General features: G+C 42.1%; 1 non-coding gene across 1 annotated transcript; it reads right to left on the bottom strand.

Annotated features, from left to right (window-relative positions):
* Nucleotides 1-4,820: 4,820 nt before the first annotated feature.
* Nucleotides 4,821-4,892, bottom strand: TRNAQ-CUG. The gene has a single exon. It is a non-coding gene; the product is annotated as a tRNA-Gln (tRNA).
* Between the last annotated feature and the right edge of the window lie 4,055 nt (nt 4,893-8,947).

The raw sequence follows: 8,947 nt of genomic DNA, 5'->3' as shown, positions 1-8,947 counted from the left end.
CTTAAACAAACAAAGAAAGAACCTCACTGTAGCAACTGGGGTCTTAAAAGCTTGCAAGTGGCCATTTAGATGCAACAAGGAGTCTCCTTTTGTCCAGAGCAAAGAAGAATGAAGAAAACCAAAGATGCGTGGAACAATTAGTCCAAGGGATTAGTAAACCATGTGATCCTCAGCCTATATGATCATGAAACTTGAAGAGCAAGATGGTTCCCAGCTACTGCTGTCAACCACTCAGGGATCAGTCAGGAGATCCTGGATAGAGTACAAGAACAATGTGCAACAAAACTCAAAATCATAAAAAAAAAAAAAAAGACCAGGTTTACTGGTCTATAGAGCCTGGTGAGACCCCTGAGACTATGGCCCCTATTTACCCTTCAGGTCTGGAATTGAACTCAATCCTGTGGCTTCCAGCCAAACAATAGACAGGCTTATAGGGTGAATATTTATATCAGGTAAATACAGTCTTTAGAGCAATCAATCATGGGAGAACAGAAGGGCAGTATTTGCACAGGGAGATAGCTTGGGAGGGGGTAGGAATGCATAGGAAAGAAAGACACAGGGAAGAGGTAACTACAGGGAGGAAATGGGAAGAGAGCTGTTACCTTGTGGGGGATTATAGTCAATGTCATGCGACAAAATGTGTATGAATTGCTGTTACTGTAGGGAAAATGAATTTGCTCTGTAAACTTTCAACAAATCACAATGAAACAAAACAAAAAAACAACCTTCACTGCCCTCAAGTCAGTTCTGGGTCATAGCAGCCCTATTGGGTATCCAAGGCATAAGGAGGCAGCATAGGTGGGTTTATTGTCTGCAGTGCAACTCTGTGCTATTCCTGTATTGTTTTGGGGTATGTATCTATTAAATCTCCTATTTTAACTGGAAAAAAGTGAAGTTACGACAATCTATAATAGGGGAAATATTCTGTCATAGGATATATGTATGTGAGAAATTCTTGACTACACAGTTGGCTACTGAGCAAGGCGTGAATTGTTCTTCCAATTTCCAGGGGAACAAACTTAGGCCCAGATATTTTCAGGGCCAGGGGAGGAAATGCACAGCTTGTTGGTTAGGGGAGGTGTTGCTTGTATGAGGAACTTTTGGGTGCTGTGACAGAAGTTGTGGGAGATTTATAGGGAGAATCAAAGTGAAGTCAGCATTGAGTCACTACTGTGGGGTGGGTTAATGCCTGTATATGCCAGGCCTGGTGGAGGCTTTCAGTCCAGCAACGTTTACAGAAGCAGACTGCCTCAGGGAGCAGACTGCCTAATCTTTGTTCCACAGAGTGGATGGTGGGTTCGAACCACTGGCCTTTTGCTGAGCAGCCAAATGCCTTAACCATGACACCACCAGAACTCCTTAACTTTCATCTAAAGCACAATATAAATAAACAAAGCATTACTGAAAAATGTAGTACTTAGCATAAAATTCATCATGTCTAGCATTCAATACAAATTATTAGCTCTGTAAAGAAATGGGAAAATAGGACCTAAAACCATGAAGAAAAAAATCAATCAATGAAAACAGACATGGAAATGACATAGATGATAGAATCAGTAGACAAGATATGAAAACAGCTATCATAAATGTACTCTATATGTTTAAGAAAATGGAGGAAAGCATGAGCTTGAGAAGAGCATGAAAGACATAAAAAAGACTCAAATAGAACTTCTAGAGATGAAAAGTGCACAGGACGATTTTACAGCAGATTAGACACTGGAGGAGGCATAACTATAAATCATACAAAATTAGACTCAGAGATAAAAAACAAAAATGACAGAGCATGACTGACCTGTGAGAAAGCATCAAGTGGCCCAATATCCATGTAATTGGAGTCCCAGAAACAGCAGGTAGAGTGGCAGAAAAAACATTTGAATAAAGAACAAGAGTTCCAAAGGGAAGAGCCCCAACCTCTACTTGTGGCCTCTGTGGAGACAGTGCGTGGGTATCTGTACAACTCATGGATCCACTGGATAACAGAGGATACCAAAGAGGTCGATCAATGGTAGATCCAAAGAAAACTGATTAAAATAGAGCTAGATAATATCTACAACCTTAAAATGAGAAGTTATATAACCGATGTGTGGAAGTGAAACGGGAGGCTGAAGGGCCCCTCCCTGAAAACTATATGCTATCCGGCATGATTAAAGTGGACATCGATTATAGTGATTAATTTGCTATTTTCCCTCCCTTTCACTTTCTTTTAAGTAAAGAGAATAGCCAATCTTTTTATGGGTGCTGAGATTTTTAGATTTGCTATTTTCAATTTTGTATTCTTCTAAGCATAACCCTCTCCTACGACTGGTTTTAGCTAAGAACCATAACCTATGAAGCAGGGTGACCCTAGGAAGAGGGACTCTTAAGTCTGGAGTAACCAAGGAAGAGAAGAACAAAGACATTCCTGGTAGTCCAAGGGATCTTCAGCCCCCTTCCCATTTCCCTATAATCATGTTTCCCCCTTTGCTCAGGGAGTTAGACATTTTTGAGAAGTGATTCTCTCTGTCTCCTTGGGTGTTGATACTCAATAAACTTTTTGCTTTCCCTCTTCAACCTGTTCTGATAATTGGCCCTTTGCCACAGGAGGTAAAGGCCTTGTTTTCCTACAACATATGGGCCGAGCCAGCTTGATGAGTAAGAACTGAGAGTTCTCTCCTCCCTCGCAAAGGTGGCTGTTGTTGTTAGGTGCCATTGAGTCCAACTCATCGCGATCCCATTCAACAGAATGAAAACACTGCCCGGCCCATGTGCCATCCTCACAATCATTGCTTTGTTTGAGCCCGTTTTTGTAACCAGCATCAGTCCATCTCATTGAAAGTCTTCCTCTTTTTGCTAACCCTCTACATTACCAAGAGTGAAGTGGAAGGTTGCCCAAATATGATACATCTGAGCCAACACTGAAGGCAACCTTGGTGTGCTGCTCATGAGAAAGCTGATGTTTGCAGAGAGTTTATTGGATTTCTTTGCTCTCAGGACTGTTTAGCACTACATCCTAATCCAGGCCTCTCAGTTGTTGATGTTTCAGGGCATGAGCTGTAGAATTAGTTACATCTGGGAGGATCTGGGAGTCTCTTAGCTCTGAATCTGTTCAGCTCATTAAAAGGGAAATAATGATTCAGTTTTTGCTGCAAAACTGCCCTCAAGGGATCTCTGTAGGAGATCCTTGATAGAGAGGGAGAATAATGTGGAACAAAGCTCAAAATCCTTTGGAGGGCAAAAAAAAGGGGGGGGGGACCAGGTTTGCTGGTCTGATAGAGCCTGGTGGAACCACTGAGACTATGGCCCCTCGCTGCCCTTCAGGTCTGGAATTGAACCCACACCTGTGGTTTCCAGCCAAACAGAAGACAGGCATATGAGTTGAACATTTACCTGAAGTAGATACACTCCTTGGAGAGAACAATCATGGGAGAAAGAAGGGCTGCTTATGCACAGGGAGACAGCTCAGGGGGCAGGAGAGCATGGAGGGATGGACACTGGGAAGAGGTAACTATGGGAAGGAAGTGGGAGGGGAGCTGTTGCATTGTGGTAAACTGTGGTCAATGACATGAGACAAAGTATATGTGAACTTCTGTATGGAAAGTGAATTTGTTCTGTAAATCTTCACCCAAATCACAATTAAAAAAAAAATGTAAAAAACCCACAAAAAACTGCCCTCAAAATTTTTATAATCTTACAGTGGGACAATGAACTCTAAAAACATTCTGTATAACAAATAAATTATTTTCATTTACTTGTATTTCTATCAAAGTAACATATGCCCAAAACTTTGTCCTGAAAAACAGTAGTCTCCTGATGCCTTTTATGATTCTTATTCTCCAAAAGTAACGATTTTGTACTCATATAACCAATCATCTGCTCGTTGTTATTATGTGCCGTGGAGTCGGACCCGACTCATGGCGACCCCTCCTTGGGTTTCCGAGGCAGTATCACTACGGAAGTAGATTGCCCCATCTTCCTTCAGAGAAGCGGCTGCTTATTTATAGCGTAGTGCCTAAAGCACTTGACTGGTAACAAGAACGCTGGCGGTTCGAACCCCCCAACCACTCCTCGGAAGGAAGATGGAGCAATCTACTTGTGTAGTGAAACTGCCTTGGAAACCCAAAGAGGGGTCGCTATGCTATGAGTCGGACCTCGACGGCACATAGCAACATAAAAGATATTCTTATTCCTTGATTTTCCAGTTTTCCACTCCAGGCCCTGCAGACCGACCGGCCAGGGGGGAAATGGTGTGTGTTTGGGTGGGTGGGGCACCAGGGGCCCCAACAAGGCCCTTAACTTGGCTTCCACTTATGTGCAAACCATCTTAATCCCCTCACCCCTCTAGACCGTGAAAGGAAACCGCAAGAACAACTGACAGGCAAGCAGCTTGAGATTTCTCAGTGGGACCTGGTTCTCGGGTGGATCGGGAAGGGATGGGAGCGCGCCACAGTGAGGAGCTGCGGTCGTCCAAACCCAGCAGCTGAAACCGCCGCTGTGAACGCTCTATCACTCTTCCTCCCATTCCCTACTTTCTCCTTTCTTGTTTCCTGTCTCTCTTCCTTCCCCAGCTATTTTCTTCGGGTTTCTGGGACCCCAATTCCTGAGGAGGAGGCGAGCGGACCCGGGACAGGACTGTGAGGTAGGCACGAGGCCGCGTGGAGCGTGAAGGGCGAGAGGGGGCGGAGCAGCTGGAGCCCCGAGCTCCCCTCCTGCTGACCCCATCCACCAGGCCCTTTCTTGCTCATAAATTACCTCGAGGAGCGAGGGCAGTGAAAGGACTTAACAAATTTCATTCACTGTTTAAGGAGCTTTAAAAGAGAACCCTTTACTTGCATCAAGGTTGAAGGTCCCACCGAGATTTGAACTCGGATCGCTGGATTCAGAGTCCAGAGTGCTCACCATTACACCATGGAACCAGTTGGAAAAAAAGTGTGTTTGAATGTTCCATTCCAAAGAGCAAAGAATGGCTTTCCAGTCGATTCCAAACATCTATGTTGTTGTTGTTGTTGTTATGTGCCGTCGAGTGGGCCCCGACTCATAGCGACCCCTCCTTGGGTTTCCGAGGCAGTATGAGCACCTCAATATTCCAAACCCATTGCCATGGAACCCATTCCGACTCATAGCAAGCAGTGTCCAAGGCTTACAGACCTCCTTGAGCATCTCAGTTCAAAATAAAACAAAACAAAAAAACCTCACTGCCATCAAGTCCATTCAGACTCATAGTGACCTACATTGGGTTTCCAAAGCTGTAAATCTTTAAGGAGGGAGACTGCCTCATCTTTCTTTCTTTCTGTTTTTAAATGCATTTTATTGAAATATAATTTACATACAGTGAAATACACAAAACTAAAATGACATCCGTCAATGCATTCTTTTTTTTTTTTTTCAGTGTTGCCTCCCCTCCCCTCCCACCCCTGGCAACCAAGAAAGAAAGTTTCCTTCCATATATAAACCTTTCCTGGACAGTCCAAAACAACAAACTAATACTATATTTGTCCATCTGTGATTGACTTATTTCACTCAGCATAATGTCCTCTAAGTTCATCCATGTTATGCGCTATTCTGCTGACTCTACATTATTATTTAGTGTTGCATAGTATTCCATTGTGTGTATGTACCATAGTTTGGTTACCCATTCTTCTGCTGATGGGCACGTAGGTTGTTTCCATCTTTTAGCTATTGTAAATAGTGCTGTGATGAACATGGGTGTGCATATATCTGTTCCTGTCCTGGCTCTCACCTCTCTAGGATATATATCTAGTAATGGGATTGCTGGGTCAAATGGTATCTCCAATTCCGGCTTTCTAAGGAATCACCATACTGCTTTCCACAGTGGTTGTATCACTTCACAGTCCCACCAGCAGTGTATGAGAGTCCCAGTCTCTCCACATCCCCACTACCATTTGTTATTTTCTGTCTCATTGAACCTGGCCATCAGTGCTGGGGTGAAATGGTCTATCTCATTGTTGCTTTGTTTTGCATTGCTCTGATGGCCAATGATCATGAACATTTCTTCATGTATTAGCTGGCCACCTGAATATCTTCCTTGGTGAAGTGTCCATTCATGTTTTCTGCCCATTTTTCAATTGGATTGTTAATCCCTTTGCTGTTGAAATGTTGGAGTTTTCTTTAAATCTTAGAGATAGGTCCCTTGCCAGATATGTAATTATCAACAAGTATGAATTTGTTGCTGTCATTTTTTTATGTGCTTTTTCATGGTGTTGATTTCTTTGTTCTATATAATTTTCTGTGCTGAGCTCGTTTTGTTTATGAATTGTGTTATCACTTCCTTTGTTGCTATTGTTTTAGTATTTGCTAAATAATTGTGCTGGTCCTCTTTTTCATTTTGATGTGAAGGTTTTTAATTTTTCTTTGAGGTTACCCTATGATTTATAGTTTTCTTTCCAAGTTTAGAATAGTCCGTTCTATCTTGTAGTTGTCTTGACTTCCCTACCATCTAGAAGTTTATAATGACACAGTTTTTTTTTCCCCTCTTTTTGGTTTGTAGCTGTCCTCATTTGTCAATTGCTGTCTCTGGTTCCCTGTTTACAATCTTGTAGACTTATTTACTTTGGATACTTCTATAACTGGGTTGGTTTCTGGGTTATGTCATCATGTGTGTTAATGGTCAGTTATTGTTGGCTGTGTTGGTTCTCTGTCCAGAGGACTCTCTTGAGCATCTCTTGTAAGGTTGGTCTGGTTTTAACAAATTCCTTTAATTTCTGCTTATCTGGAAATATCCCAATTTCACCATCATATTTGAGGGACAATTTTGCTGAGTACATAATTCTTGGTTGGAAATTTTTCTCTTTCAGGGCTTTATATATGTATTATCCCATTATCTTCTCTCCTGCATGATTTCTGCTTAGAAATCCAAGCTTAATCTTGTTGGTTGCCCCTTTTAGGTAACTTTTCTTTTTTCCCATGCTGCTTTCAGGATTCTTTCTTTGTCTTTGATTTTGGTGAGTTTGATGATGATATGTGTTGGTGATTTTCTTTTGGGGTCTCTCCTGTTTGGAGTTTGTTGAACTTTTTGAACGGATATATTCTCATCTTTCATCATACCAGGAAAATTCTCTTTCAACAAATCTTTGACATTTTTTTTTCCCTGTGGTTTTGTTTGTCTCTTCCTGTTCTGGAATTCTGATTACATGTAAGTTATTCCTTTTGATGGTATCCCACATGAACATTAGGCTTTCTTCATTTTGTTTTGATCTATTTTTGTGATTGATCTCTTTCCGAAGAAGTATTGAGATATTTGCCTTCAATCTCACTAATTCTGTTTTCTATTGATTTGATCCTACTCCTTTGCCTGTTCAATGTGTTGTCTATTTCTGAAAATTTAGTATTAATCTTCTGGATTTCTGTCTGTAGATTTTGTATCATTATTTTTTCATTTATTTTGTAATTTTGTTCTTGTACTGTCTTTCAAAATTGTTCTAGGGTCTTCTTTGTGTTTTCCTCAATTTTGTCAGTGTTTTCCTTTATCTGTCTCTCAATTCATTGAAGGTACCTAAATATAATTCATTTGAATTCCTTATCTGAGAGTTCCAATGCTGTGTCTTCCTCAGGGATGTGTTTTGGGTCTGTATCCTGGTCCCTTGTTTCTTCTGCTTTGTTTTGCTTCTTTGTGTGGACTGTGATGCTCTGTTGTCTCTGAGGCATTGTGACGTTTTTGTGTTCATATTTAATTGGTGATTGTATGTTGGAGTGACTTGCCCACAATTTTTGTTTTCTTTGTGTGTTATCCACGTAAGCAGGGTACTGTGCTGTGCTCCTCTATTCACTGGTTGGCAGCACTTACACACTCACCACCTGTATCCTTTCCCATTGTCAGCCTCCTGTATGTCCCTGCCATCCTTGGCAACAGAGCCTATTGTTTGATCCCTGGAATCCAAATGAAAATGCTGTCACTTTAAAATCCAAAATGGCCACTGCTTGTAAACAATTGAAATGGCTACGTCCTCAGGACAGCAGAAAGTCCACAGCTCAGGTTGTCTCCCTCCTTGCTGTTTCCCTTCCTAGTCATAGGCCACCAGTGCAGTTGTCCCAACAGCCCCTGGTGACCAGGGCTGATCTTTAGGTCAATTCTCTGGCCCCAGCACCACTTGGGAATATTCAGGCTGTTGGTCCCGTCAGAGTAGCTGACAGTCTGCAGCTCTGACTGTCTCCATACTCACTGTTTTCATTCAGGTTTTTCCCCTAGTTGGTGCCCAATCCACTTCTGTATACTTCCTTTCAAACCTCAGAGCTCCAGGATTCTCTTCTATATCTCTGTCAATTGGTTTCTCCTTTCTTTGTTGGAAGAGGGTCTGTGTAGCTTGTCTGTCCATTTCTCCATCTTCTCTTATCTTTCTTTTGCCGAGCAATTGGTGGGTTTCAAACCATCCACCTTTTGGCTAGCAGTCATGTACCTTAACCACAACACCATCAGAGCCCTTGAGCATCTCAATGTTGTTGTTGTTATTGTTATGTGCCATCGAGTCAACCCGACTCATAGCGACCCCTCTTTGGGTTTCTGAGGCAGTATCACTACAGAAGTAGATTGCCCCATCTTCCTTCCGATGAGCATCTCAATAGATGCTTGCAAATACTTATTTAGCTCCCATAGTTCCCAAGAACTAATCTCAGGCCAGTCCTCTATTACACAGGACTTGAGCACATTTGACCTGTGTCAGTGGACTCAGCCCTCTTGCCTTCTCTCTACCCTTCTACTTTTATTGATTTCTATCATTGCATTCACATCTCAGGAAATGAGGTAAAATCCACTTTGGGCTTTGGGCAATGGGCAAAGCTCTTTAGCCTCCTTCATAAACCACACACTCTGCCTCATTTACCAGAGTTTCCTGTCCTGAGGTGAAATTTCTGCAGAAATAGTGTTATTTTCCTTTTCTTTGTCTTCACTCATTTCTCATTGTCCAGCAAGTACCAAGCTCAGGGCAAAATCTGGTATTTTCTGGGTTCCTTGGCC

The sequence above is a fragment of the Orycteropus afer genome, unplaced genomic scaffold, assembly GCF_000298275.1.
Source record: "Orycteropus afer afer isolate SDZICR_OR568_19922 unplaced genomic scaffold, OryAfe1.0 scaffold00010, whole genome shotgun sequence".
NCBI classification, from domain to species: domain Eukaryota; kingdom Metazoa; phylum Chordata; class Mammalia; order Tubulidentata; family Orycteropodidae; genus Orycteropus; species Orycteropus afer.
Note: the sequence above shows the minus strand (reverse complement) of the source record. Positions and strands in the feature narration are given on the sequence as shown.